The sequence below is a fragment of the Sceloporus occidentalis genome, unplaced genomic scaffold (genome assembly GCF_023333645.1).
Source record: "Sceloporus occidentalis isolate IW3139 unplaced genomic scaffold, rSceOcc1.0.p SCAF_130, whole genome shotgun sequence".
Classification (NCBI taxonomy): domain Eukaryota; kingdom Metazoa; phylum Chordata; class Lepidosauria; order Squamata; family Phrynosomatidae; genus Sceloporus; species Sceloporus occidentalis.
Window position 1 is genome coordinate 1,177,173 of NW_028317110.1, and position 8,743 is coordinate 1,185,915.

The window sequence follows — 8,743 nt, forward strand, 5'->3', positions numbered from 1 at the left end:
AGTGAAAACAGAGACAATATCAACCAGATAAATACTACAGATTCCCCCTCTTTTTTACACACAACATTTAAGCCAAAATCCAAATTTTTTCCACAACAAAATAAAGGAGAGCACATAGAAGTATTTTCAGACATGCTCCTTAAAGAATTTAACAAATTTGAACATAGTAATAAGAGACGACACAATTTGAGTAGAGCAGAACAAAATGGCATCAAAACCCTTAAGGAAAATAAACAGATTGTCATCAAAGCAGCAGATAAGGGGGGTGCCACAGTTATCCTGGATAGATCGTATTATATGGAAGAAGCTTATCGCCTTCTAAATGATAATATAACTTATACACGACTATCAGAGGATCCAACCATAGTCTATAAAAATAAATTGACACAATTTTTGCAAGAGGGTAGAGATAATAATATTCTTAATAAAAATGAATTTAATTTTTTAAATGTGGATTTTCCGAAAATAGCCATTTTTTATTTTTTACCCAAAATACATAAGAACCAAAAAATTCCACCTGGCAGACCAATAATAAGTGGGATAAATTCCTTGACAAATAATGTATCACAATATGTAGATTTTTTTCTGCAAAAATATGTGGTATTGATTCCATCATATATAAAAGACACCACACATATTATTAAAATATTAAATGAGATTACATGGTCTAACCATTACATTTGGGCAACTGTAGATATTTCTTCACTCTACACGGTTATCCCACATCAACAAGGACTACAATCCATTCTGAATACATTATCTAATGATGAAAAGATGGACAAACTACAGAACCAATTCATTCTTGGATGCATTGAATTTATCCTAACACATAATTATTTTTTGTTTGATGATCAATTTTATTTGCAAATATGTGGTACTGCCATGGGAACCAGATTTGCACCAAGTTACGCCAATCTGTATGTTGCAGATTGGGAGGCCAATTACATCTGGACAAATAACCCATTTGGTGCAAATCTGGTTCTCTGGAAACGCTACATCGATGATGTTCTTATAATTTGGCAAGGCTCTATGGATGAATTGAATGCTTTCATCTCCCATTTAAATCATAACACTTACAATTTGAAATTTACTTCAAATATTGATCCACACACAATTGATTTTTTGGACCTAACTTTAAGAGGGACTAATGACGAAAAAATTAACACAAAAACATATTTTAAACCTACGGATGCGAATGGGTTCATACATTATTCCAGTCGCCATCACTCACAGTGGCTAGATAATATCCCTAAGGGCCAGCTAGCCCGTATTCGAAGAAATTGTACTTCTGATATAGATTTTCAGTCCCAAAGTGAACACCTTATAAGTAAGTTTAAGGAGAGACATTATCCTGAAGACCTTTTAACAAAAAGTTTTCGAGAAATTGAAAGTAAAAAAAGGGATGATTTTTTAAATGGAAACAAGAAACAAAAAAGAAAGGAGGATTTTAATTTTGCCTTTATGACCCAGTTCAATGATAAGGCATATCACATTAAAAAAGCCATAAATAAATGCTGGCCTATACTTCTAGGTGATACTGTACTTCAAGACCACCTTCCACAAAAACCAAAAATAATTTATAAGAAACTACACAACTTGAAAACTATTTTAGCTCCCAGTGCTCTTCCAAAAGAAAACCCTACCAGAGAGGAATCTTTTTTATCGTATAAACCTTCTGGTTTCTTTAGATGTGGTAGATGTAAGTTTTGCAATACATGTACTCTACAGAAGAAAAAAAAAAATTCATTCATATGTACCATCACGAAAAAAGAGTACGAAATTCGACATTTCATTCATTGCAGATCGAAAAATGTAATTTACCTACTAGAGTGTAAATGTGGAATACAGTATATAGGAAGAACATCTAGAGAACTAAAAATACGTGGTCTTGAACATCTAGGAGGTATAAGAAATAAAAACATAAAACACAGTGTACCTAGACACTGTATAAACTGTAAAAAATTCTCTGTTTCAAGTTTCCAAACGATAGGAATTGATAAGATATCTCCCCATTGGCGAGGTGGAGATATAAAAGAGTCTCTATCAAAAAAAGAGACAGAGTGGATTTTTAAATTTCAGACTTTTAAAAAAGATGGTCTTAATGTAGATTTGGATATTTTAACATTTATTTAAACATTTATTTAAATATTTATTAGTATCAATAGTTTTATATTTGATATTTATAATATTATGGATTGAATAGATGAGATTAAGTTATACATATTTAATAATTATATATGATTTTTGTATTTATATAATTTTTGACAAAAGATATATACATTTTTAAACATATTTATTTGTTTATTTTATCATCTTATTAACAACTAATGACATAATAAATTTTTAATGGATATTAATATATTCATGAATTTTTAATGGACATTAATATATTCATTCACTTTTATCCACATTAATTAAATTGATGAAATAATTATATTCCTATCATATTTATTAATGGTCTGATTTATAAATAATATTCCTAATTTACTTATATTAATTCATATTTAATTGATTATAATTGACTATGATTATCACACCCCGTTTTATGTTCTTTTTGGGTCTATTTTTATTTTATTTTATTTGATCTATTTATAATATGGGTACTATTATACTCACCAGCTTGCACTTTCTATTATGTTTGTAATCTTACATCTCTTTCTCTCATCGATATCGTTGATCCTATTGTTTATATGATCGTTTCAAAATGATAACACAATAATACATTGGGATAATATACATATATTTTATTTAAAACCTTTTTTCTCCGTTCGGCACTCCGTTGCATGACGAGCGGCTCGTCATCCCCCACTCATGCATAACCATATTGACGTGAGGAGGAGTACTGCCTCCAGCTCACGAGAACAACACAAAAACTTTATTCATCAAAGAAAACGAGACAGCACAAGTAGAATTAGAAGATCGTGAGGACGTCTGAGTGCGGTTACGTGATGACGAAACGGAATGACGCCATTACGCTACCAGGAAGTGCCTATATAACGGACCTTACTATGGACTTTATTTACTTTATTTTTCTCCTGAGGAAGCCGTTTTTACACGGCGAAACGCGTTGAGAACTTGTTTTATTTCATTTTATTTTATTGTATTATATTTGAGTATATGGCTGTGTATGCTGCTACTCCTGGATCCTGATATATCTGTGGATGCTTGATCTCTGGTCCCACTCTCAGGATTTTTACTATATATGGTCTATCTAGCATAACGTCATTTGAGTTATGCCACCAGTCTTGTAAGTTTTATTTTACTTTATTAAAATTTTGGATAAAAAGATTCTGCACCATTTGGGTTTCTGCTTTATATGCTTCCAGACTGAAAGAAGATCGTAAGCCCGTTGGTTTTTTGTTGAAGAGCTCCCAATACTACAACTTTTGTGAGTGCATCGCACATTTACACTATTTAGTGTTCACCTTCTGCTGCACTATTGTTGTTGTTTTTCATTTTTCTCCACATGTACTTGCGCCCCTATCCCGTGAAGTTTATTCTGTTTTGAACACTTATGAGGAGTGTTTTTTCGTTGGGTGCTGCAGAACGTGTAGGAAATTTTTAATTTTTTATCACTTAATTAATTATTTAATTCTTTTCTTCACTCACTGAATTGGTGATTTTCATTCTTTTCATACACCATGTTTGTGACCAAACAGCTTGTATCTGTTCTCTGAGATTGGTGCCGGTTAATAATCTTTGTGTGCGCCACTAGTGAAAATTACTAAGCGGGTGGGGAAATTATGCTTTGTAGGGGGCCAAGGAAATGCTGCTTCGGACGAGCAACTCGGGATTGTATTTTTATGCCGCTCCCTGTAAAGTGCTGCTCTAGGCCCATATACAGCACTATATATAATATTGTGTGTTCCATATATTAATCTACATCATCTAATATAATATACCTATTAGAAATGTCAATAATAAATACATTTGTGTTGTATAACTTATTTATGTATTTATTAAACTATGCAATCAAATTCATCTTAATATTATAATGTAATTTAGGATTTGTATTGAAAAATAAATTATGTCACCACCTTGTTTGATATGTCATAAATATATGTCCATGTCTATTTTTTAGGGCTGCAACAACTAAAAATCGTTAATAATCGATAATGAAAATTGTTGCCAACAAATTTTATTACCGATTTTATTGAATATAAGATGAGGGGTTTTTTTCAGAGCAAATCCTTCACAGATTGTTGTTGTCATGTTGGCGGGACCCCTTTGCTTACATGGAGGTCCAAAGAGGATGGACTCACCAGCTGGTTGGAAAAGGTGTTGCGCAGCAAGACGCGCACCTTTGACAAAACTTCCAGACGGCTTACTGGTTACCGGATTTAAAAATCTGGAACTTCTTAGCGGTACTGCTATTCTGTTTTCTGAGTTGGAGTTTGTGTTTGCTGTTAGTGACGCTTGGCTTACATGGCTACTCTTCTGCCTAATTATTTTGATCCTGTGTACCGTACCTGACTTATCAGGTCAGTCAGGGGACTGGGATGACCATAGCAGGACCTTAATTTTGTGGCCAGTAAACCTTTTTGTGCTGATTTTGATGAATATTTTGAATTGTTATCTTGCTGGAAGATCCAACCACAGCCCATTTTAAGCTTTCTTACTGAGGCAGTCAGGGGTTTCTTCGATATATGTTCTAAGAAAATGTCCAGGTCCTCTGGCAGAAAAAACCCATAAGGACAGATGCTAGTTCCATGCACTAATTCTACTACTAGCCTTTGTCAAACTTTGTGGTAGCAATTGTGCCCCCCCCCCACCCACACATTGTACTTCAAGTATGAATTTTTCAGTCCCTGGTATGTGTCACTCCCAAACAAATTTACATAGTAACATAGTTCATAAGGTTGAAAAAAGACCAAAGTCCATCAAGTTCAACCTATATACATATTGTGTCCCTACTGTGTTGATCCAGAGGAAGGCAAAAAAACCCTTATGAAGCAGATGCCAATTGCCCCATACCAGGGGGAAAATTCCTTCCCGACTCCAAATATGGCAATCAGAATAAATCCCTGGATCAACGTTCTGTCCCTATTAATCTAATATCCATAACTTGTAATATTATTGCTTTCAAGAAACACGTCCAGGCACAAATTTGTGTTCAGCAACATCCCCCGAGTACAGTGATACCATGCATGGATCTGCTGGGTTGCTTGGGAGGTAAAAGGACACATTTGGGACATGCGCAATTCAGTTTTCAACTTGGAATTTTAATACATGGCCTGCATGTACTATTTGGGACATCTTTGAAGGCGGTCGGTTCAATTTACCCCCATCAAATATATATGTATTTTAACTCTTTCAATTAATACTAATTCTACTACCAGCTTTGGTATTTTTTTCCAGGTATGAATATACAGCTCCTAGTATATGTCTCTGCCAAATAACATACAAATATGTGTTCAGCAGCCAATTTTTTGAGCATATTTTCGTTGAACTGTCATGGTGACATCACTGGGATATTTTTATTATTTTTAAATTGTATTACATTTTTATTTCTTTTTTAACTATTCTTAAAATTGCAATTTTATTTCATTGATTATATTGATTAGTTAACTGGGCTCCATTGACCTGCAAAGTTGGCTGCAGTACCTGTAATCAACCTGTAGTCTTAGGAGGGTCTGGTGGCTGTTCGAAATGCTTCTAGGAGCGATCAAATGGGGCCCCTGACTTTTTTAGATCCACTTTAGCAATACTGGCTGAGATTCTGACCTTTTTTAACCGCTGGGCACTGTCATAATTGAGAGAAATATAGCCTTTCAATATGGTGAGTACGACCATTCCTAGGAGCGATCGTATGGAACCCCTACATTTTTTATGTCGCTGGATACCTCAATGTCGAGGCTTTTTAGCAACACCATCTGGGCAAGATTTTTTGGCCACTCAAACCATCCTCTTCACAGTGCATTGAGACAATATAGACACATGTCCTCTTCCAAGTTGATTCATAACATTTCCAGTTGACTGGACCTTCTTAATGATTGCCCTGATGGTGGAAATTGGCATTTTCATATAGGCACCCTCCATTTTGTGAAGTTCAAAAACCTTTTGCCACACATCACAGATATTCCTTGGTCTTATCCATTGTGATAAATGAGTAATGAATGAGGGAATCTGACCTATGTGTTATCAAATATCATGGTTGAACAATTTCCAGTCACCCGGATGTACTAAAAAAATAAGATATCACTTGGACTTCAATCCAATCCATTGTTACTTCAAATTTATTTTTCTCATATGAATTCATAATTGTGCCACGCATATATTTCATAATTTTTTTCAGATAAACACATGTTGCGTTTGCAATTGTTTGATATCCATGAGTTTTTTTGTATATTTTTGGAAGAAAAGATCAAAAGGTTAATGTTTTCTTCATATTTACCAAGGGTTCATACTTGTACATGATTTGTTAATAGAATTCATAGAAATTTAATTTTATTCTTAAATGTGATTTAGTACAATTAGTGCAGATATACTTAAGAAAACCTCACTAATGAACATAGGTGTCAAAGAGGCCCACTGGAACAGCAGCAGAGGATGGAGAAACAGTAGGCTGTCTGGAATATGTTATCAAGACAGAAAACACCCAGTAGTCGGCAAAAAAACCTTTAATTCTGTACACGCCCTGCTGTCAGGTTTGGTCTGCTCTCTTCCTCTCCATCTAGCTGGTCTCCTCCCCTTCACTGTGGTAGCTGCTTCTTCATAGACACAGTCCATGCCTGGGTAGAGACACAGTTTGCTGGCTGCAGACACAAGGTAGTTTTATTTCTAATATGTATTGCAGCTAGGATTAGTTGATACTCCGGTTCCCATCACTCTCAGCTAGTCTATGTTACGCATCATGCAGAAGTGAGTACTCTGCAACTGGAGTGCCAAAGTTACTTTTTATAATGTTATGGATTGGCACTACAGCTGCTGTGGGATGCACATCTCATGATTCTCAGCTATCCATTTGGTTGTCTGAATGTCATGACAAATGTACAAGCAGTACTTTGAGTGCCTAATGTTACCATAATTGCTGGAAAACAACCAAGTGTCTGGTGGAAGAGGGAAAAGGTGGGGAGGATAGTTTGCCCCCTCCCTGTAGAAAATCCCATGGATGTCCATGTTAATAAAGTGATGCTAGGACAATAAACATATTAAGCAATCTTAAAGTATATTGAAATTATTATTATTACATTTAATTTTGACAGCTATAGTTTGCCAGCCTCTATCTTTGCTATTGCATTCTTTTACTTTGTCACTTAGTCATGGATCCCAGCTCAGATAAAGTTAGATGAACAGATACGATAGCTTCCAGACATGTAGCGCCTCATTCGCGAACACCAGCTGTGTTGGAGCATATGTGATAATAAAGTTCAAATAATAATATAACTATATATTTTTATCTATTTTAACATACAAGAGTGGTCATAAAACATTGCTTGTCTACATGCGTTTATTAGGTAGCCCAGCACTAGGAATAGGCAAGCATATATTTTGAGGAAAATAGCACATGACAGCACAGTCCTGATATCTTCCCAAAGTCCCACATTTCTCCATATGAACAGGAATGCAATTCTGTTTTGGCAGATTACTGGACCATGTGATATGCTAATATTTTGTGTCATGATCAATGGCACACATTTGGCATGGAAAAGACGGAGCAATTACTAGCCCAGCGATTGGTCATTCAGTTTTCTGGCACTGTCATTGGGTTTCTTTGTTGACTTTACTATCTGTATAAAAAAGGAATCAGATATATTAATGATGCTGAGGCACAGATTAATTAAATGTTTAAAGGAACAGTCCTTAATGGTTTTCTTAAAAAAATTAAATACTTTGTAAGTACTTTTATATGCGTTTTAAACCTGTCAAATAAATAAATACAATAAAATTGAGTATCTTAGGGAGAAGCTGAGCTGTAGCAGAAGAGTGCTAGGAAACATGAATTCACATGTAAACTATTATATTATATTATATTTTTTTATATTTAATAAAAACTATGATGTTTTTTTTTTAATTTCCCAATCTTCCCCCAGTTATGCACATCTGCCCCCAGGCTTGCCACTCTGCCCCCCAGATATGCCTTATACCCCCTATTTTCCACTCTGCCGACCCAGACATTCCTTGTACCCCTTATTTGCCACTCTGTCTCCCTGATATGCCTTACACCCCTGTATGCCCCCCAAGAGTTACAATACATCCCCAGACTTGGGGCCAGAGAGGAGGATCCAGGTCCCCTGCAGCGCTGCGGGGATCTGGATCTTAATCTTGTAGTCAGACCTCTAATTGAGGTATGATTATAAGATGACCTTGAATATATTTCTGACAGCATTTGCTCTGAAAATCCCGTCTTACATTAGAGCGAATACGTCATATAACATGGTGGTTTGGCTAGACACATAAAGGGGCAAATGCAGTGAGGACCACACAATAATTAAATGGGAAAACGTATCTATCATATGCATTAAAGAGAATATGATGACTGGAGTGTCCCTTTAACAATATGCAAGTGTCACACAAGACAGTGTACAATGTCAAAGCACATTCAACAATATTATTGACAGATACAGAAGAGATATTGCAATTGTATCCATGGCATCATCATAAATGTTAGGATTAAATCTTAATAATTTTGGTATGGAGAAACCATACTGAAGATGCCAGTGAAAATAGAATTTGAAGATCATGCTCTGATAATTTTAATCACTGTTGACTCCTGATTGCAAAGTTGTTTAAAAGATGCTTA